We start from the raw sequence: 22216 nt of genomic DNA on the forward strand, positions 1-22216 counted from the left end.
ACATCGGCTGATGGATTTAAAAAGTGGGAAAAAAACTTTAAAACTTGTGGCACATGAAGACAGCCCAAGTCACCTTCAGTCCTTTACTACTTGGAAAGAGGCAGAGCGAATGCTCATGAATGGAAAAGGCATTGATGCAAAAAATTGAAGATCATATCCAAACAGAAAAACTACGGGGGCGCGATATTTTAAAACGTGTGCTTAGTTGTATTCAGGTTCTTGCCTCTCAAAATTTGGCATTACGAGGCCATAATGAAAGTTTGACAGATGAAGTCAACAACAAGATTCATTCGCCTCAAAAACTTGAACTCAAAGTTTGGATTTTAATTGGATGTTCACAATCTTGTAAAAGGCGAGGATTTGAAAACTCTTCGCCAAAATTGCTTCGATTTAGCCATTTTTTATGACACTGATATTCAATGAGAAGAACTGTTTAACGAGATTCAGGACTGTAAAATGTTACTAACTACGATAGGTGATTCCTTACCATCAACACCTTTGGAACTTATTTCTTTCATTGTGTCGTATGGTGATGATGTATTTCCCAATTTGTGTATTGCTCTGCAAATACTTTTAACAATTGCGGTGTCAATAGCCTGTTGCAAGCGTTCCTTCAGCAAGCTGAAGCTCATTCTCTAATACCTAAGGGTAGCAATGGGACAAGATCGTCTCTGTGACCTCGCACTCCTCAGTATAGAAGTAGAAGTAAACATTATACCCCGGGTACTCTAAAGTATACTTACAAGTACCCCGGGTACGGTAAATATACTTAAACGTACCCGGCCGATATTAGACTGTACCCGAGTTGTATTCCCGTCCGAAATACGATGTCGTAAAACGCGCTACCGATTATCGTAAAACAATGTTGTTTATCATAAACAAACTTCTCTTTAAAAAAATGGCATCACGTGCTTTTTTAGTATGAGTTTCGATAATAACAAGGCCCTTTAACAGAAAAAATAACAAAACATGTGAACATAATTAATTAAAAAAAACTGCCGACAACGACCGATTTAGCGTTAAAATTCCCGGGTACGTTTTAGTATATTTTCCGTACCCGGGGTACATGTAAGTCTACTTAAGAGTACCCAGGGTACATGTAAGTAGTACCCGAGCCGACAATGACCAATCGAGCGATAATGAGCGATAACAATCTGGCATTTTGTTATACCATAAATCTATACATTTATTTTACCCAAGTAGTTATATCCATATTATGATCAAACGCGATTGCTTGTTTTCACGATGATGTTTCGAACACTGCAGTAACGCACGATATTTGCACGTTATATTTGCAGGTACCCGTTACATACGTTAATTGTGTAGCAGTAAATTTGTACAATATATTTAATATATTTTTATTATTAAACACTTTATTGTTATGTTTAAACAGAGACGTAGGTCTCTCGTTTAAACTGGCTAATATATATATATATTATATATATATATATATATATATATATATATATATATATATATATATATATATATATATATATATATATATATATATATATATATATCTATATATATATATATATATATATATATATATAACAAAGTCTCTATTAGCCTTGTTGTATTTAAACAAAAACGCTGTAGTTATTTTTTGCCGAAGCTTATATATATATATACAGTGCTCCAGCTAGGATTTGAAAAGGGCAGGCGGGCTTTTTTGTCAAAAGGGCACTTTCGACGCGCAGTATTTTGTGAAAAGGGCATGTACGAGCGCACGGGTGTTTCTGAAATGCTTCCTATTGCATGTTAATTTATATGTTATAAATAATTGTATTATTCCCATTATTATTAAACCATTTGAATATAATGTCTACAATGAGGATTAAAGTAATTACAATGTAATAAGAGATTTATGAATAATCATATGTAAAAAAAAAAAAAAATTTTTTTTTTTTTGGGGGGGGGGGCAGGGCGGAGGTTCGGGGGGACAGAGCGGAGGTTCGGGAGGGCAGGGCGCGGCGCCCTTCGATTTAGGCCTAGCTGGAGCACTGATATATATATATAGGTATCCGGAGAAGTGCCCCCCCCGGAGAACTGCCCCCCGGAGAACTGCCCCCTTATTTTAAAGGTGGCGGAGAGGTGCCCCCCCCCCATCAAATCGGTAGGGGCGGAGAACTGCCCCCCTGTCAGAATTTAGTAGGCGGATATCTGCCCCCCCCATCAAATCTGTAGGGGCGGAGAACTGCCCCCCGGTGTCATATTAGTTATTAGTTACGTAGTGAAAACAATACTTACGGGTAATTTTACGTTATCGCCGTACACATTTTATCCGGTAACAATTTAATTTCAGTACAAGTATATTACCATTTATCGAACTGAATAACACAAATTGTCTAGAGGCATGTGATATCATGTTTAAGGCCCTTGGTACGCATCTGCACCACTCACTATACATGAATGCCTTGTAAAAGTCGTGTTTTAATAAGAGCGCGAAACATAGTCGAGATCCACACAGGAAACGCGTGCGTGTTAATACTGGCAATGTGTTGCAACTAAATATAGACGTGCAACTCGGTACTTATGGAGGAAAAGTTACATCGGAATTAATTTACATTATAAAGATAGTATTGACCCATGGAAAAAAAGTTAATTGACATATAAAAAAGTAAATTAATAGGCAAGGCAAAGGCAATAATTTAGCTGACTTGAAGAAAAAAGTGAAGTGAAGTTGAATTTATAAGCAATTTATTTATGTTGTTTAGTTAATTCATGTCTTCTAGCACCTTATCCGTCGGTAGCATCGCCAGACCGTCGAGTCGTCCGCAGTTTGCATTTTGAGCAGATCATGTCGACATGCCAAACAAACAAAATCGGTAACAGTTGCTTTAATTAGCAGCTAATAAGGCAGGCAGAGAGCTTGTTACCGTTAACGATAAGTACCGCGATCTTTTAATCTTTTAATTGGTAGACCGGACCGACCTTAATTGTTAAGAACTTGTTAGCTTTGAATAAAGCCGCATACGGGTTTATTATATTGAACCGTCCAAATCCGTAATTGGCGAAAACAAACAAATAAATTATTGTTTTCAGCTGGCATAAGGATGGATTAAATTGCATGCTAATTGTTTGTTTTTATTACGGGGAAAATATCAAATAATTCAGCCGCGAAAACTTTTTATTATCAAAAAGTTATTTGTTTTTCTTTGTTCACATTGACGAAAATCACGTGATTATAAAGTTGGCGACGTGACGACGTCCATGCCGAGGTAGGTATTTTATAACTTTTATTACTTGTTCAACTTTATATTACTTTTGAAATTTCACTCAATTTCCATACATAATAGCAAGAAAGTTACTGGCGTTATTGTCATTATAATACTCGCTTTATATATCACCGCTATTTCTTTAATTAGGGGGCACTCCTCCGGGTCATCAATTCTGACAGGGGGGCAGTTCTCCGCCCCTTATTAATCAGCAGGGGGGCAGTTCTCCGCCCTATACAAAAACAGTGAGGGGGCAGTTCTCCGCCCAGTAAAAAATCTTTGGGGGGGGGGCAGTTCTCCGGGGGGGCACTTCTCCTAGAGCCATATATATACATTTATACTATATATACTTAATAGTTCCTGTTGATCCATTTCGGACAAATGTACGTCTATTTTTTAAATATGTTCAAATATTTTATTAAAGCATCTGTTAAGTTTTTGGCTTAATATGCCAAGAGATGACATGGAGGTATCATAAATTGTGTTTAATGACCAGACACCTGTGGTTTATGACCCCATACAGAGACATCCAAGTATAGGTCCCTGGGTTTATGACACCCTGTTTTCTTAGTAATTGTCTGGACAGTATCCGATCATATCGAGATAATCGGTTTGTGATGAACAAAGGGCAATCAAACACTGGGTGGTTAAAAATGCTAAAATAAAGAGTGTCAAAATTGGTTTGAACAATGAAATAAAAAATTTACATGTATCAAGGAATTTAGTTAATCGGTAACAAGGTAAGTTTTTACAGACATATAGGTTCAAATCAGTTTCTTTATGTTGATTACATAAAATCAATCAATTTGTTGTTTGTTTTCGTCCTTATTTGTGTTCGTTCATTGGATTCTATTTAATCTGAAAGAATTTCAATTTCTGAGTATTTTGTTGTTCTTAAAAAGGGTCGCGAATATGATTGAAACCTTATCACGATGCGGTTCATCAAACGCAAACAATAACAGAATGACCGCAGTGTTGACGGCCAAAATTTGAGCATGCGCAAACTTGACGTTATTATCGGAATCCCCAAAACCTCCTATACACTTTGTTTATATTTCAAGTCATTTCAATTTTTCGTTTTCATGCCGAGCATGATAAACCTGATCTTTAATCAACACTAACCTATTATTCTATTTATCCCACTTTTTATTTTGTAAACCTTTTTGTTTAAACAAAATTAGTTTGACTGGATAATTTCGCTGGATTTATGACGTCATTTCGTCGAAATATTGACGTCATTTCCTGTCGTTGATTATAAATGATATTTAATCAACGGGGCTTCAATCAACCGAATTGCTGTAAAAGTGGGATAAAAAATGTTTCATGCAGTTAAATAGTGTTACAAAGACGCGGATATGTTTCCAATGTTCTGGTGGTATACTCAAATCAGCCACGGAGTGTATATTGATGTGTAATCTAGAGTCCGTGAATCAGCCAATGGAATAAATGAAGTGTATTCATTCGTACCTAGCCGCGGGAAATTTTATTTGAATTTTATTGGACACTTACAAAGGTCAGGTAAGGTGGAAAGCTGGCTTAATACAGCTGTGCCGAAAAAAGTAATAAGACATGAGTTCCCGCCAACACCGCTTCGCTGAAAGACACCTGGAAGCAAGAAGAGTTCAAGGTCACTCTATCCCACAATATCCAGGCCCTAGCTGAGCTGTTTGATGACGCGACCGTATACAAATCCCGTAAAACGTAGTTCTTTCTTGAATTATTTGAAGTTTTATGAGTACCGGTATATACGTACAGCGACCCGGAGGGTTAGAAGCTGGCAGCTGGAGTATTGCAATTATAGCACCCTTAAAATGTGAGTGTATCATTATGGGCGATTAAAAAACGACGGTTGTGAAATTAAAGTATATTCTAACCACTTGTATTTAGTCTTATTGTTTAGTATTATTTAATGCCAGTCTTTCTACAAAATCAGCATTTGTTTCATTTGTATTTGCTAGCTAGTTTTGTAACGTTGTTCAAAACGCTGAGAAATATAACTAAAGGGAAACTATTACGTAAATAACAAATATTATGTTACTTAGTATACAAGAGTATTCCCCCTTTAGTTAAAATTCTTTACATTCCATCGCAGCCATTTTGTTTTCAAGCAGACAAGAAAATTGCCGTATGCAGAAACTCGGACGCAAACAACCCCTTTCGACAAAGAATATTATTTATTAGCGAGAAAGACCCAAAAGAATACAGAGGTACGAGTTAATTAATGCATATGCCTACGGTTGCATATAATGGATAATCTGTTAAGATTGTCATTTCTTTCATTTGAATTTTATTGTGATGACATAAACGCCGACGCTTGAGCCAGTGTTTTCATGTTCTTTGCCACCTGTTGTTGGCGTTGAGTTATCAATGTATGCCCTTATCATGATACGTAGACCAATACTGCGATATGTAATAATTTTTACTGTTATTTGCTTCCTGTCTCTTTATTGATAGTCCGAAAATGACAAAACAATACAATATTCAATAATGTCATATGATTTCGCGATCAATTAAGTAAAAAATATTCTAGATCTTGTGGGTTTTGATGAAACGAAAGACGCACTAGATTTTAATTTTACTATACAAAAAACCCAAATGAGAGTAGTTATGAACTTATCCATCTTAAATTGTTTGGGAGCAAAATATCAAATACATCAAATTCCCAATACGAAGACTGCATGACGCAAAATTGTCCAATTTCTGTGTTTTTCGCCCACTTTTCCCGATTGAGCTGGTTTCTGTGCCTTTTACAATTTGGCAAAAAATTGAATATGAGCCACATGAACTTTTCGTGCATAAACACAAAAAGATAAAAATAAATATGTCCCTAATGCTCTTATTAAACCATCTATCTATCTATATATACTGCTAGTCGCCAACAATTAGCATTACAAGCAGGCGCGTGTCAGTGCTAGGAAATTAAGGAAGAAGTGTATAGGAGATAAAATGTAATACATAATGTATTTGTGAGACATAGAAACAAAGGTAATAGTGTTAGTTTAAAGAAGGAATATACAGATAAAAGGATAAATACAGCCAACCTGCTTAGAAACTGTGGTCTAGTTTGGTCACCCCGAGCCTAAACTGGTCCAGGGTAGGTGCCTGTACAATATTGGCTGGTAGAGAGCTCCATAGGACAATAGTGGCTGGATAGAAGGAGAATTTATAGTAGTTGCTTGGAGTGGGGATTTGTCTGAATGAAAGAGGGTGCAAATGTCTAGTGAGCCGGGTCGGAGGAGTGACGTAGGGAGGCATTGGTACAGCAACCAGTCCGTGGACAATTTTATAGAACATCAGTAGCCGGGAGTCATACCTTCTGTTCTCAAGTGAACGACACCCTAATTTGTCTAGCATGTGTGTGACACTGTTGTGATATGAGTAATCATTTGTAACCCATCGAGCGGCCCTGCGTTGGACCATCTCGATCTTGTTTATGTTGTGTTGTGTGTGTGGGCTCCACACTGAGCTACTATACTCAAGTTGTGGGCGGACCAGGGTTTTGAAGGCAAATTCTCTAATGCGTGGGTGTTTTATGGGAATGTTGCGTTTGATGAAGTTTAGTGTTTGACTGGCTGTTGCAGTAACCTGGTTTATGTGTTTATTCCAGCTGAGGTCAGATGTGATGCTTACACCCAAGTATTTAGCATCACTAACTGTTTCAAGGGTATGACCGTGGAGTATGTAAGTGGATTTGTAGGGACGTTTTGACCTGGTGATGTTCATAACCGTACACTTGGAAGGATTAAATTCCATATCCCAAGAGTGTTCCCATTTTTGTAGCCGATCTAGATCTTCTTGCAGGGTATTTTGTTCAGTGGGATTGTTGACCGTGATGTAGACAGCAGTGTCATCAGCATATAACCGGACCTGTGACACTATGTTTTCTGGCAGATCGTTTATGTAGAGCAAGAAGAGGAGAGGGCCGAGAACAGAGCCCTGGGGGACACCTGATGTGACTGGAACTTGTCTGAATTGTCACCAATTTTTCTGACACGATATGGTGTACTTGAGAATAATCAGTGAATAATCTACATGTGCGTTCCGCGTCTATGACGCACAAACACCGAAATAGACGCATCGTTTTGAAATATGTGCTTTCTCGGATATGTGGGTCCAATCGGACACATTGCTGAACTGTATCCATTAACGCATACGCGAATCACGATAAGTACGAATCATCTTGTGTACGAGTCAAAAGTGTAGCAATGAACGCAGACTTTAACCGAATGAGGCCTGAAGACTCCAGCAAGTCTTTTGATTGGCTCTTGTCGAGCCGCTTATGTATAATACGAACCAATTAGAATCGACCTTTTAAATAGAGTGTGTTATGATATTTTCTCCAGTCCCCGGATGAAAACCTGCTTTAACTTTGTGTAACCTAGTCATAAATAATACAGAAAAAATGCCTCTGAAATAAGGTGTTGAAGCTTAATCCAAAACAAACAAATCTAAACTTTAATAATGGTAGGTCAACGGCTCGCAATTCGGACGTAAACAATAATATTATCAAGCTCGCAATTTGGATGTTAACAATAATATTATCATCAATTTGAATCAAGTTGAAATGTTATAACAGGTTACATTCATGTAACTGATAATGTTATAGCCTATGTGAAGGCAAACAAGATAGCGATAACACTGAATTTTTTTTTTAGATTTCAACAAGTTTTTGAGATTATTACAAGTTTAATGCAAGTATAGTTATTGAGCTAGTGTGATTAAGACATATTTTCTTCACTGCTTGGTATCTTTCAAAATTTGGGGCCCATTCGTTTTCAAGGTGGAATCATTAATTTTTGCCTGGGACTCATTGGTCTAAAATCTGCGAGTTCAGGGACCCATAGATAGTAAATTCTAGATTATTCCCTGGAATAATGAAATTAATCCAAGTTTGAAACATGTCAACATTTCGTAAAAATGAATATCCAGAATACACTGCAATATAGATTTTGTGTCTAATCAACCAATGGTGATACAGCGATTTTTTTCCTTCTTTATAAAGTACCGGTAAACGGCACTTTCCCAATTACGAAAAAACTACAAATTTCCCAATTGCTGGCCAAAAAATTCCCAATTTAAGGTAAAAAAAAATTATTATTTTTTTTTTTGGGGGAAAATGCAACACCCGGGGTACATGTAAGTATTACCCCAGCCGACAATGATCAATCAAGCTGTAGTAGGTTGATTGAACTCAATTTTAAAGACATATGTGAGATATATTTTTTTACATTTTTTGCCCTAACAAGGAATTCAAAGCTTTGGAGAAATCCAGCTTCCTCCCACAGTGGAAGTCCACACCAAAATTGAAAATCTTTCAGTAACAACAAAATAGCTGGAAATTTAAGCTGCACTTCAAAATTCGCCCCACCTTGTGTGAGTCTAGTAAGTGAATTAGATAGGAGTGTTTGGATACACTCTAGGTCCACACATAGTGTAGCCTCAGGTTGGGATGGACCTCATGAACTTTGAACTACACACACATTAGTCAGTCTCATTGTTACATTGTTAAAAAACATTGATTTGTTTGACATTTGACATGTTTTGACAGATGAACTTCCTTGTTTTACTTAACTAGAGAGATATGGACATGAAATCAAGCTGTCCTCAAGTGTGTATTTAATGTTTACCCATAAATGTTATAGAATTAAAACTTATTGCAGAATAAATGGCACTTTTTTGTGGTCCAAATAATGTCCACACACCATGCTCCATTAATTAAATTGTAGATAAGATATTAGAAGGTGAGATATTTTGAAGGTGATTTATGGGTCAGATATTTTGAAGGTGTTTTATTGGTCAGATATTTTGAAGGTGCTATGGGTCAGATATTTTGAAGGTGTGTTATGGGTCAGATATTTTGAAGGTGTGTTATGGGTCAGATATTTTGCAGGTGTGTTATGCGGCCGGGATGGAAATTAGTGGTTGCCCATGTGCCCAGGGTCAGTACATTTTGGCCTGGGCAATTCAAATTCAAAAGTTAGTAGTCCGGCTGGGCAGCTTGCTTTCTAAGCTTGAAACAATACCGTTCAATTAAACATTTGATGAAATTGGCGACTTTGAGTTAATAATTAGTTTAATAAAATTCATTTATCAAATCCAATGAAATGACTATATTAAGACATAATACACAGAAAGTTTGTTCATTAAGCGATTTTGTTGTTTAGTTATCTTTTATTTTATTTAACGAAAGTCTTATAATATACGCATGACACTACATGTACATCGTACTGGGCTTGTTTGTCTTTAGCTGGGCAACCAAAATACTAAAAATGGTTGCCCGTGTGGGCAACCAATTGTAAAACTCTTGTTTCCATCCCTGTATGGGTCAGATATTTTGAAGGTGTGTTATGGGTCAGATATTTTAAAGGTGTGTTATGGGTCTGATATTTTGAAGGTGTGTTATGGGTCAGATATATTGAAGGTGTGTTATGGGTCAGATATTTTGAAGGTGTGTTATGGTTCAGATATTTTGAAGGTGTGTTATGGGTCAGATATTTTCCTGCAAACTGTTCTTATGAGACACCCATGTAGGCAGGGATCATATTTTCCCGCAACATCTATTGGTCCAGATATAAATGGGGAAAAGTATCCGAAAATGTATATCCGAAATCATGACAAATTATGTTAAAATATATACCATCGATTTAGCCATTCATGAAGGTGGTATAATACATGTACAAGTAAAATTCCCTTAGGCATTTTTTTAAACGGAACGAGTTTTTTCAACTGGTTTTATCATTTGGTCTTTCATTGTTGTTTCGTGTGCTGTTTTATCAGACTTTTTTCATCGTTGTCAATATTATTAATCTGTGTAAGTCTATACCGATGTTTTAAATTGTTGTCGACTCGATAATAGCTTACAAACATGCACTGAACCAAACAAAATGTCTGTGCGTGGGTTGGCTACTGACAACAACAAACCAAATAATTAAGAAATAATTTGTTGTCAAATAACCCACGGCCTATAGTTTAGATGCGTAGGGATTAATCACGAGAGCGAAGCATTTGAAACCACGCATCTAATTTCCTGGTCGTGAGTTATTCAACAACAAAGTATAAAGTACACGAATTATTTCTATTCTAACACGGTTTTACTAAAGATTTATTCACTGTTTACACTGTAACTCCAATATAGCGCGGTCAATGGGGTCCAAGCCGCGAAACAGCGTTATAACGGATCCGCGTTATAGGTTTTTAGCTCATTAACTGCAGGGCGCTATAAAAAAAAACAGGTATAGAATAGCCTATAATATAGGTCATGTATATTGCCATGCTGTGTTGACGCAAATACATGCATATAAACCGAATCGTATCGATAATAGTATACATACCGCTTTTCTTATGTGCACATTTATCCGATAATCCAATAAAATTGCAACATCACTTAAAAATAATAATGTTGAACATTAATGACGATATATGTTTAAGAAATTCGTAAACACAACCGTACGCATAGATCTATATGCCATTTTCAGAAGTGTTAAAGAGTACAGTGCATTATTTCATTGGACGAGCGACTTTAAATTTAGATTGAATGCAATACGACTCATGTACAAAAAATGTTTTAATGCGTCATACGCATGCAAAAAACGTGTTTCCCGGGGACTTTCTGATACGGCGCGAAAATGAAAGTGAAACTCTGTTAACAATTGCCGGTACACTGCGTTCGCATGTAAATAAATCGTCTGCATTATTTAATTTCTTATACACGAACTGAAAGATTAAATGACAAAATACTAGAATGATAATGAAATGACAGAAAAAGTTGTTTTATACAGTAGGCAGTATATTTCACAGCCGCTCATTTAACATAGTCAAACTGCAACCATATCAAAGTAAGAATGTTTCAATCGTTTTGAATTACTTGAATTGTATAACTATCCCGCTTGCACTTAACTTATGGAAATTATCGCACTGAACCGCTCTTATGAGGAATACATGTAATAAACACTGACACGCGAGTTTTTCACACCTTTATTGACATTACACAACAGATTAACACCAATTAGCTGTCGGTGTTGTTTAACCTCGAGGCGATTATAATCGGTTCAACGGACGGTTGAATAAAGCAATCAACATGACTGTGATTGCCGCCATCTTTGAATTGTCTGAAAATACATGAAGTTGCATAATACGGATTTGAATCAGAAATCAAATGTAGTGTTTTTCCCAGGAGGACAAAGGGGCATGCCGCATTACTTTCAAAAAGGGCATTTTAGCGCGCAGTTTAGGCAAAAAAGGGCAAAAACGTTCCCTGAATACCTGAATTACGGGGAAACATGTAATCGCATCAGAAGCAGTTGTGGAAAAAATAACATATAAACAAGCACATTTAATGGTAATAGATGTATTTAACTTACTATGATTTATATTAATATATTTACCTTGCAATGTACATTTAAGTTCCATGCTGTTTCAATAAACTGTACATCACGACAAACATAATAAAGCAATGCATATGAATCTGATTATACACAGATCCACTAACATATAAATGAAACCATGTTTGTCTTATCCCATTTTCTAACAATAATCTCGACAGATGTTTAAAATAACATTGCGAGTAAATTGATCGCTAACAATATGCAAACACTCGTTTCCGTGACATTCATACACAAAGTCGATTACAAATAAATAAATAATGTTGTTGCTATTTAAAACATTTTTATTCATCATTGATTATCACAGACATTTCATTAATTCCTTCTTAATGTATAAACCCTTGATCGTTAATTCGATCGTTTACGACGTTATTTGCCATTTTTGCCGAGTCACAATTTAATTCTGTATAGTCCGCCATGTTGATAAAATGTCAAATGATGTAAGCGACAGGTGCGCATAGCAACGTTAAATCGTATACGCGATTCGCATTTTGTTAAATTGGTATACGTCTCAGTAATTATTTCAATAATTAGATCTAATTATCTTAAAGACGAATACGATAAAGAATAAATTTGTTTGTGAATTTAAATGTAATTATGCGTAAAAATATATGTTTTGATATAACTGAATAAAGCATGCAAAGCACAATTGCCATGAGAATTACATCGAGTTTGTCATCAAAAGTCTCCGAAGTAATGATTATATCGTGGAGGAGTACACATTGCCGAGCGAAAAGTGCGCTTGGTATAACATAGCCTCCGGCATTATCGATTGATACTGACACGGGGTTATTCACGCATGACTAATTCACAGCTTTGGAGCAGTCAGTAAGACCTACCTATAAATCGAGCACTGTTAAAGATAAAATCTGCTCAATTAAATATAGTCGATTAGACGTTGACGTCTCTCGAGTAAATCAAGCACAGTCGGGGCGTCACAGACAATCAAGGAGGCTGATTTTGCAGACCAAGTTAGATCGTAAGGCAATAAAGATGTTATCAATAAGGGCGGGTGGCGAAATTTGTCATTGAAAAAAAGGGTGCGTGGCGAAATTTGCCTTTGAAAAGGGCAGCGTGGCGATCCGGGAGGGCGGCGTGGATTTTCGCCACGCTAAAATGGCCTGGGAAAAACACTAAAATGGAAGGTTGGAGAAAAAATGGGATCCAAGCACCCTCCGCGTTATATTGGATTCAGCGTTATAACGGAGCGCTTTATATTGGAGTTACAGTGTATTATTTTTCTTGTGTACTATTTTATGTGAAGTTTGACCCATAAAAATATCTTTCGGCTGTTCTGTCGATCAGATCTGCGACTTTCATTCATAATTATATTACCGCATAATTACGCTGGTGGAAAATGTATCGGCATGTTTTGTTTAGTTACAGCGCGTGCATTCAGACGCGTCTTTTCGGATGCGCCTTTAATCCGCTGTTCACAAGTTTTTTATTCTTGGTCTGACGTGCAATAAACCGGTCCTGACCGATTTAGAGACGGCAGCGAATGGTTTATCACACCTAATCGAGATAAGAATGTCATAAGGGTGTGTTAGCATGTACACTAGCTGTGTAATCGATTTCATGACATGGGAATTTTAATAGCAAACAGAATCGGACCGTCTGTTTGGGATTTTCAATCGGTCTTTCATGACCCCAATCGGTCTAGGACCGACAAAACTGAAAAAAATATGATCCCTGCATGTAGGCACCCATCCTTATATAGTGGGTTGCTTCAGATGAGAAATTATAGACTGATTTAACCAATACCCATCAAACAGTCAACATAATAAAGTTAGTACTACATGGCTGTATCTCTTTACCAGTGCTTTCCACAGGATTTTTTTCAGACGCCCCAGGGCCGTTAGGGGTGCGTTTGGGAGAGCAGCCGTGACCCCCCTGTACTTGAATGTTTTTTAAACATTTATTTTTTACTTATTTTGGTGCGTTATGACCCTTCAAGAAAGAAAAATAGCAATAAAATAATTCATAACATCATGTTTTAAAATTGTTTTTACCCTTTCAGGCATATATATAGTTACGCATAATCCCAACTCAATCGATTCCTCAATACATCATATCAACTGGCAGACTCAATTACTGCACAATTACTTTTTTTATGTCCCCCACTATAGTAGTGGGGGACATATTGTTTTTGCCCTGTCTGTTGGTCTGTTGGTTGGTTGGTTGGTTGGTTGGTTGGTTTGCGCCAACTTTAACATTAGCAATAACTTTTGCAATATTGAAGATAGCAACTTGATATTTGGTATGCATATGTATCTCATGGAGCTGCACATTTTGAGTGGTGAAAGGTCAAGGTCATCCTTCAAGGTCAAAGGTCAAATATATGGGTCAAAATCGCTCATGTAATGTACACTTTTGCAGTATTTCAATATTCAAGATAGCAACTTGATATTTGGCATGCATGTGTATCTCATGGAGCTGCACATTTTGAGTGGTGAAAGGTCAAGGTCATCCTTCAAGGTCAGATGTCAAATATATGTGGCCGAAATCGCTCATTTTATGAGTACTTTTGCAATATTGAAGATAGCAACTTGATATTTGGCATGCATGTGTATCTCATGGAGCTGCACATTTTGAGTGGTGAAAGGTCAAGGTCATCCTTCAAGGTCAGAGGTCAAATATATGTGGCCCAAATCGATTATTTTATGAATACTTTTGCAATATTGAAGATAGCAACTTGATATTTGGCATGCATGTGTATCTCATGGAGCTGCACATTTTAAGTGGTAAAAGGTCAAGGTCAAGGTCATCCTTCAAGGTCAAATATATGGGTCAAAATTGCTCATGTAATGTCACTTCTGCAATATTGAAGCTAGCAATTTTATATTTGAAATGCATGTGTATCTCATGGAGCTGCACATTTTGAGTGGTGAAGGGTCAAGGTCAAGGTCATCCTTCAAAGTCAAACATCATATAGGGGTCAAGGTCATCCTTCGAGGTCAAACATAATATAGGGGGACATTGTGTTTCACAAACACATCTTGTTCCCATTGCTATTCATTACCCGATAATACTGTATATTTCATTTTAAAAAGCAAATTCTGGTAAATATTAAGGAATAAAAGTGCTCAATAATTTCATAAACTCATTCGCGTTTTTTTAAGTATCAAGTTAATTTAAGCATTTGTAACTATTTAAAGATTTGACATAATAACTTCCAATCAGGACGGGGATTTTCCCACTGAACACGCGTAATCGCCTGACATGCTGTTCTCGATTTTATACAACAATTAATACACCAACACTAAACGTTGTACATGGTGATGTCAGCATAATTTTGGGGCGCTTTTTACTGAGAAAAAGAGACATACTATATATGAAGCGCTGTTTAATTTAATCTAGCATTTATTGAAGTGGTGTTAACATTAAAATTCGGTAGCGTGTTTTGGATATTACAAATTTAATTATGCTCATTTAATAATTCAACAAAACATTAATAGCTGTGTGTAGTGATTTCAACAATTATTTGTTAAAAATGCATTACGAGTCGAATAAATGTTTTACACCATATGATGCATAAAGTGCACAATTTCCACGAGGATTACACCTGGTTGCTACAATCAGTCTTCTAAGTAACTTGAGATATCATCGTTGAGATTTACACTGTAGGGACCGATGGGTCTGGTACATGTAGAAACAAAGCCAACAAACTGTCACAAAATCAAACACTTATGGCAATTACGTCACTCGATGTCTGCATGATTTTTCTGCAGGTATTGACTGCCTATGAGTGCTGCCACTCATGCAAAGCATACGCTTTCCTTGGCCAATACAGATTTTCCAATACATTGACGCTGTAGTTGGGAAACTCAAAATAGTCTGCGTAGTCTATAAGTGCTTTTATCGTAAGAAGGGCTAGGTGCAGGAAAATATACTAATCTGTAAATTTCAAGTGCCCCGCTGACTCGGATTTCGAAATTCAAGTGCCCCTGAGAGGGACCATTAAATGGCCTGTGGAAAGCACTGCTCTGTACAGTATTGTATTGTTGTTGTTTTTACATAAAAAATGTTGTTCTAAATACATATACCAGTAAGAGTCTAAAAATTATCAAAGTGGGCATGTTATTAACATTTACAAGAAGTGTTCTATTTCACTTTATACATTTATAATAACATTCAAATTCAGACTATTGATATTAATTTTAATTATTTATACGATATGGGGTAAGCGAAACAGCCATTGAACAATCATTTTTAGCGTACCTGAGCACAAAGTTCTCATGGTGAGCTTTCGTGGTCGCCTTTTTATTTGAAATTATCATGTAAAATTCACTTTATACATTTATAATAACATTCAAATTTAGATTACATGTATTGATATTTATTTTAATATTTATACAATATGGAGTAAGAGAAACAACCATTGAACAATCATTATAACCCACAAACGAAGTTTAGGGGGTATATAGGAGTCAGGGATCATATTTTTTTGGTTTTGTCGGTCCTAGACCGATTGGGGTCATGAAAGACCGATTGAAAATCCCTAACAGTCGGTCCTATTCTGTTTGCTAAAATTTGCATGTCATAAAATCGATTACACAGTGAACATGCTAACACCCCCTATTTACATTCTTATCTCGATTCGCTGCAGTCTCTAAACTGGTCAGGACCAGTTTATTGCATGTCAGCCGACTAGTATGACCCCAAGCAGCGAAGATTCGCGCTGTTGTTTATTAGTCATGCGTGAATAACCCGTGTCAATATCAATCGATAATTTCAATGGCTTATACCTAGCACACTAATTAATCGGTCAGTAATGTGTACTCGTCCACGATATAATCGTTGACAGTTACTGCGGAGATGAAAATCTTGATGTAATCCTCGTGGACATTGTCCATTTCATGCATGAAACAGTAAACTTTCATATAAACAGAAAAGAAAATCGGATATTCTGCAATAATTGTGGGCGGACCTTGTACACTAAAAACACGCGCTGTAACTAAACAAAACATGCCGATACATTTTCCACCAGCCAGAGCTCCAGATAAAAATTTGTTCTTATTCTTAATTACTACCTATTTTAAAAATTAATTCTTATTTTCCCCCCTATTTATAAAATTAAGTCTTAACAATATATTACCAAATCATTTTTTATTCATTGTTTTTGACACATGATCAAAAATTCAACATTTTGGTTTGTAGTCTTGGAAAAGCCTGGCTTTCCTTCTCCGTTTCTTGCTTTCCCATAATCGGACAGCTTTTTCTGGCTCAAACAACCCCCACATCTATCTTGCTCATCTGAATGTTGATCAGCACATTAAGGCTTTCAGCTTTTAGAGAACATCGGTATTTGTTCTTGATTCTATTTTGCACGCTGAATGATCTTTCACACTCTACACTTTTTACAGCTATGCAAAGTCCTATTTTGCAAAGTTTTGTGAACTCAGGAAGTGCATCATTGTGTAAGTTGATAACTATTTTGGACAGATCTTATAGTGACAGTTTACTGTATGAACCTCTTATCATGCCCCTTATCATTGGCCACTCTTCTCGCAACTTGTCTTCATTCAGCAAACCGCTGACTTCCTTAACTTCTTCAATTAAATTGTCGTCGGTCAAATTGCCTTTGATAACTTTCACAGTTTTCTGTTTGCCATAAAATGTGGCAATGACATCCAGGGCTTCATTACATGCTGTGTTGTCACATATGTTGACTGTTGATGGCTCCAGAATCATGCTTAAGTTTTGGAATAAATCACTGTCTTCTTTTCTTAATCTACTCGATATATTTTTCTTTTGTTTATCAACATATCTCTCTCTGAGAGACTTCAGTTCAGAATGAACATCTCCAGAATACTTCTTCAGTCTTTCACCACTCAGAGTAGCTATTACTTCACCATCATCTTCTTTAGTTACTGATATGCTTTCAATCAGTTCTTTCAATCTTTTTCCATCACTTTCTTTCAATACCTCTAACTTTTCCAAGGTGCCGTCCATAAGCGGCTGTTTTTCACTGAACACTATGTTTTGTTTTTGAAACTGCAGGCTCAGGGCTCCAAGAACATCATGAATGTCAAGTATGAACCCTACAAGAAGTACTGTTTTGTAATCAGTGAAGTATTTATGGAGACCTTTTGCAACAGGTTGTTTTTCTTCTGCGAACTTTGAAAGTGTCACCAATACAGAGCCATAACAACAATAAACTGCTTCGACAGCATTCTTCAGACCCAGCCCACGGATGTTGTAAGGTTCTTTGACTGTTAATTCATGGTCTTCAAGCAAAGTCTGAACTTTTTTCAGTGTTGCAGTTCTGTTGCTAGAATTACTCATAAAGACATATAGCGCTGAAAACTTCACGGTATCGTTTAAGTGTTGTATCTTTCTTAATGGAGTCTGTTACAGCTAGATTTAGGTCTGTGTGCTAAAAAATGGGTAGCTACTACAAATGGTGACAATTTACTTCTAACTTGCACTGCTACACCGGTTTTCTTGCCTGTCATAGTTGCAGCCACATTAGTTGCTATCGAGACAAGTTTTGTTGGGTCCAATCTTAGTGACAAAAGGCATTGTGTGAGTTCTGAAACTATAGAGTGAGCCTGTCCATCATCAATGGTCACATTTGTAAGAAACTTGGTGGTCTGCTCACCATACTTCACATATCTAATGCAAACTGAAAGATGTTTTTGAATGGCTAAATCAGTACTTTCATCCATCATCAAGGCATAAAACTCTGAGTTATGCACATTCTCTACTATTTTACGCTGAATAATAGTACTGATGCAGGATTGGATTTCAGTAACAGTATCCCAGCTAAAGTTCTTGTACTTGATGCAAGTACCATTCAGTATCTACAGTTCTAACAGACTATTTATTTTAGTTGATGGGAGTTCTTCTTTGGCTGCATAAAAAATTGTTCTGAATAATTTATCATTATCTGTGGTAACTGGAATAGTAACTGGAATAGTAATATTGTTGTCACAGAGATCATCACTTATAGAACTTTGCTCACACCTGGCCAATATCTGTTCTGCCTTTTTATGTTCTGCAGAACGACTGTGCCTATCAACTGCGTTTCTCTGTATGTTTGTGGACCCATTTTCAGACCATACGGAATTAACATTATGTTTACGACATACAGCACAAAACAACCGCATTTCTAACCCATTTCCAATTATTTCGAGCCAGGGGTATTGCTTTTTCCATGTCTCGGACGTTCTATCGGACACTGAACCTGAATGTTTTTTGAGTGCTGCTTCACAGTCATTTACACAAAAATTAATAATTTCATTAATAATTGATGAAACCACGCTTTGCGTATTATAATCTAATTGAAGGAATGAGAGGAGATTGGACTTTTGACACTTATAAGGCTTTTTCTGGCTTCCGCGCTTCGATCGGTCGGCCATGTTTACTTTTTGTAAAACGGTCACTGACACTTCGGCTTAGGTCATAATTGGTCGCCGTTAAAGTCATATCAAAAACTATATTTAAAAATTTATTTTAATGACATTTTAAATAGGTATACAGTACATTACTTATGTATAAAAATTACGATAAGTGTAATTAAAAAGGTACAATAAACAGTAATGACTCGCCTGCAAAACTAGGAGAACAGACTCGAGACCGTTTTGCCTTTCGACCGTTCTTAGGTGTTGCTTTTCCTCACAGCAAACGCTTGAGTGACGTTGGCTTAAAGTTGTAGTTTTAATTGAGCGCCAAGACGAGTCAGAACCGGGATGAAATGTTTACCGTATATAATTTGCTACTGGAATTTTTACGCAGGTTCGAAAATTTCCAATTCGTATTTTATTTTTTCAATGCGTAACTTTACGCAAAGATTTTAAATCTTAATCGTTATCTAAGAAATTAAATTCGTTTTTACGCCTTTACGCATGGTATCTGGAGCACTGCCACCAGCGTAATAATCTGGCAATAAATGAATGAAAGTCGCGGATCTGATCGACAGAACAGCCGAAAGTTATTTTATGGGCGGAACTTCACACAAGTACACAAGAAAAATAATATACAATGTATATAGCTCTAGTAAAAATCGTATTAGAATCGAAATAATTCGTGTACTTTATTGTTTGTTGTTGAATAACCACAACCGGAAGTTTAGATGCGTGGTATCAAATCACACAGATTATTAATATTGACAACGATAAAAAAAGTAAGATGAAACAGCACACGAAACACGGAGCGTATATTGAATCATCTAGAGTCCGTGCACGAAACAACAATGAAATAGCAAATGATAAAACCAATTGAGAAAACTCGTATTTACCGTTTAAAAATGCCTAAGGGAATTTAACTTGTACTTTTATTATACCACCTTCATGAATGGCAAAATCAATTGTATATATTTTAACGTAATTTGTCATGATTTCGGATATAAATTTTCGGACACATTTTCCCCAGTTAAATCCAGACCGATTGATGTTGCCGGAAAATATGATCCCTGATAGGAGTGAACTTGTCGGTCAGTCTGTGTGGCGGTCCGTATTAAGTGTCCGCTCTCTAATTCAAGTAGTTTTCATCCGATCATCACCAAACTTGGTCAGAAGTTGTATCTACATGATGTCTAGGCCAAGTTCGAACAAGGGCCTTGCCGGGTCAAAAACTAGGTCATGGGGGTCACTTAGTGCATTTTAAACATTCAGCATGTTGTCCGATCTCTAATTCAAGTAGTTTTCATTCGATCTTCACCAAACTTGGCCACAAGTTTTATCTAAATGATCTCTAGGACAAGTTCGAACATGGGCCTTGCCGGGTCAAAAACTAGGTCACGGGGTCACTTAGTGGGTTTTAAACATTTGGCATGTTGTCCGCTCTTTAATTCAAGTAGTTTACATCTGATCTTCACCAAACTTGGTCAGAAGTTTTATGGAGATTTTCTTCATGTCCAAGTTAGAACATGGGCCTTTCTGGGTCAAAAACTAGGTCAAGGGGTCAATTAATGCGTTTTAAAAATTGAGCATGGTGTCCGCTGTTTTTTGTGAAGACGACATGCAAAATATTATGTGTCAATGCGGCATGTGGGGGTATTCATCACGTCTGTGACAAAAGCTCTAGATTTTAGCTCGACTATTATATATGAAATATATATAGTGGTGCTATCCTACTCACCCCGGCGTCGGCGTGCCGCATTAGCGTGAGTGTGCAAATGTTAACAGAGCTCCAGATAAGGTTTTGTGAAATTCTTAAGTTACTACCAGATTTTCAAAAAGAATTCTTAACTCTGAAATTTTATTCTTAAGTTACTACTAAGTTTTGGAAAATAATTCTTAACTTTTTTAAATGACCAAAAAATAAATAATAATGGGTATTTTCATGCAGAAAATCAAAATAAACATACTTGCAACTTTATTATAATACAATAGTTTCAATAATGTTAACTCGATACATGTATTACATTTAATAACCTTGACCTTTCCATGTCATTTCAATTATTTGCCATATTAAAGATATCTACAGACACACTTTGACTTATGTTCAGCACAATTAGTACCATGGATATTATACAAAATCAAATGTAATAATATTAAGGCTATTCTGATAAGTCATAACTGGGTAATATCATGTTAAACAGTTGACTGTTTCCATTCATAGTTTAAACTTAAACAGGTTTTAGCCTTTTTTCTAGGCTTGTAGTCCTCTTTCAATCTCCCTGTCCTTCTTTTTTTCACCCTACGCCACCTTGTAACTGCTGGAACAGGATCAAAGTGTTGAATATCTGGCCCAAGCATGCTTATTTTCAGTAGGATATCTAGCCTTTCTGGTTTCAGAGAGGACCTGTACTTAACTTTAAGACGATTCTGCACACTAAAACTTCGCTCACATTCAACACTTGATACACACATGACAACAGCGATTGATGCTAATAAAGATATATTTGGTAACAAGGCCCTGTGATGTATGATTATCTTCTTACAAAGTTTCTTTGTGCTGTACCCACTATATGCACCTTTGATCATACCCTCTAATCTAGGCCACTCTGTCTGAAGTTCATTCTGGTCTAACAGAGCAGGGATCTCTGTTCTTGTTTTAACTTGATTGTTGATATCTCCGTCAATTACAACAGTCTCTTTAGCATAGCCATAGAACTGACCTAAGCTACTTAAAGACTTCAGGCATTCATCACGCGGTGTGTCCTTCACTGTATCTGGTTCTAAAACCTTAGAAAGGTCAGACAATACATCACCACCTTCTTTTCTCAGTCTGCTTCTGATGTTCTTCTTCAAGCTGTCAATGTAACTTCTTCTCTTATTGTTAAATTCACTATCCATTGTAGATTTGTACTGTAGAGTATCAGTACTGTACATTGCTTTACCATCTTCAACAGTGATTCTCCCTTTCATATCTAATAGGGAAGGGCCATCTGTAGATGCTAAAATCTCTAGTTTATTAATGGTTCCATCAATCTGGGCTTGGACCTCTGAGAATGCAAGACTTGCCTTTTGAAATTCGCAACTTAATACAGCCAGCTCATCATGGACTTCTAGCATAAATGCAGTCACCAGGGCAGTTTTGTAATTGTTAAAGTATTTGTACAAGTGCTTAGCTACAGGATTTTTTTCCTCCGCAAAGTGACTTAAGCAAGCGAGTACAGAACCGTAACATTTGAATACAGCTTTCACCGCATTTCTCAATCCAAGC

General features: G+C 36.6%; 2 protein-coding genes across 2 annotated transcripts in view; one reads left to right on the forward strand and one right to left on the reverse strand.

The window, feature by feature from the left end:
* The window catches only part of LOC127868280 (serine/threonine-protein kinase Chk1-like), a 141802-nt gene that overhangs the window by 50617 nt on the left and 68969 nt on the right, over positions 1-22216 (reverse strand). The gene's annotated exons all lie outside the window — the stretch shown is intronic.
* LOC127868279 (uncharacterized) overlaps positions 5379-22216 on the forward strand; it is a 53155-nt gene continuing 36317 nt past the window's right edge. Inside the window, exon 1 of the mRNA XM_052409911.1 lies at positions 5379-5428. The gene's annotated coding sequence lies outside the window, so the exon portion shown is untranslated. The remainder of the gene's footprint in view (positions 5429-22216) is intronic.

This window comes from Dreissena polymorpha, chromosome 2 (assembly GCF_020536995.1).
Source record: "Dreissena polymorpha isolate Duluth1 chromosome 2, UMN_Dpol_1.0, whole genome shotgun sequence".
Classification (NCBI taxonomy): Eukaryota; Metazoa; Mollusca; class Bivalvia; order Myida; family Dreissenidae; genus Dreissena; species Dreissena polymorpha.